Consider the following 696-nt stretch of genomic DNA (forward strand, 5'->3'; position numbering starts at 1 on the left):
TTTCTTTTTGCTTATGTGGTGCTGGGGAATCGAACCCAGGGCCTCAGGCATGCAAGGCAAGCGCTCTACCACTGAGCCACCTTCCCAGCCCTAGACTTTTTTTTTAATATTTTTTTTGTCGGTCGTGGGTGCTGAACTCTGGGCCTGGGCACCGTCCCTCAGCTCTTCAGCACCCTACCACTTGGGCCACAGAGCCACTTCTGGCTTTTTTCTGCTTATGTGATGCTGAGGAATCGAACCCAGGGCCTCATGCATGTGAGGCAAGCACTCTACCACTGAGCCAACTTCCCAGCCTAGACTTTTTTGTTGTTGTTGTTGTGCTGTTCTTGGGGCTTGAACTCAGGGCCTGAATGCTGCCCCTGAGCTTTTGTGCTCAAGGCTAGCTCTTTACCACTTATGCCACACCTCTACTCCCAGCTTGTTGGTGGTTAATTGGAGATAAGAGTCTCACGGACTTTCCTGACTGAGCTGGCTTTGAACCATGAGCCTCAGATCTCAGCCTCTTGAGTAGGTAGGATAACAGGCATGAGCCACCAGTATCTGGATTGAACACCAGAATTTTCCACCAGATTCATTGATTGCTAGATTTGTCAGATATTTCTTTGTTTTTTTTTGGGTCCGGTCGTGGGGCCTGAACTCTGGGCCTGGGCGCTGTCCCTCAGCTCTTCAGCTCAAGGCTAGCGCTCTACCACTTGA

At 50.6% G+C, this 696-nt stretch overlaps 1 protein-coding gene across 1 annotated transcript in view; it reads left to right on the forward strand.

Moving 5' to 3' along the window:
* The window catches only part of Dazap1 (DAZ associated protein 1), a 21,608-nt gene that overhangs the window by 3,186 nt on the left and 17,726 nt on the right, over window positions 1-696 (forward strand). The window lies entirely within an intron of this gene.

Source organism: Dipodomys ordii, unplaced genomic scaffold (assembly GCF_000151885.1).
Source record: "Dipodomys ordii isolate 6190 unplaced genomic scaffold, Dord_2.0 Scaffold64, whole genome shotgun sequence".
Classification (NCBI taxonomy): domain Eukaryota; kingdom Metazoa; phylum Chordata; class Mammalia; order Rodentia; family Heteromyidae; genus Dipodomys; species Dipodomys ordii.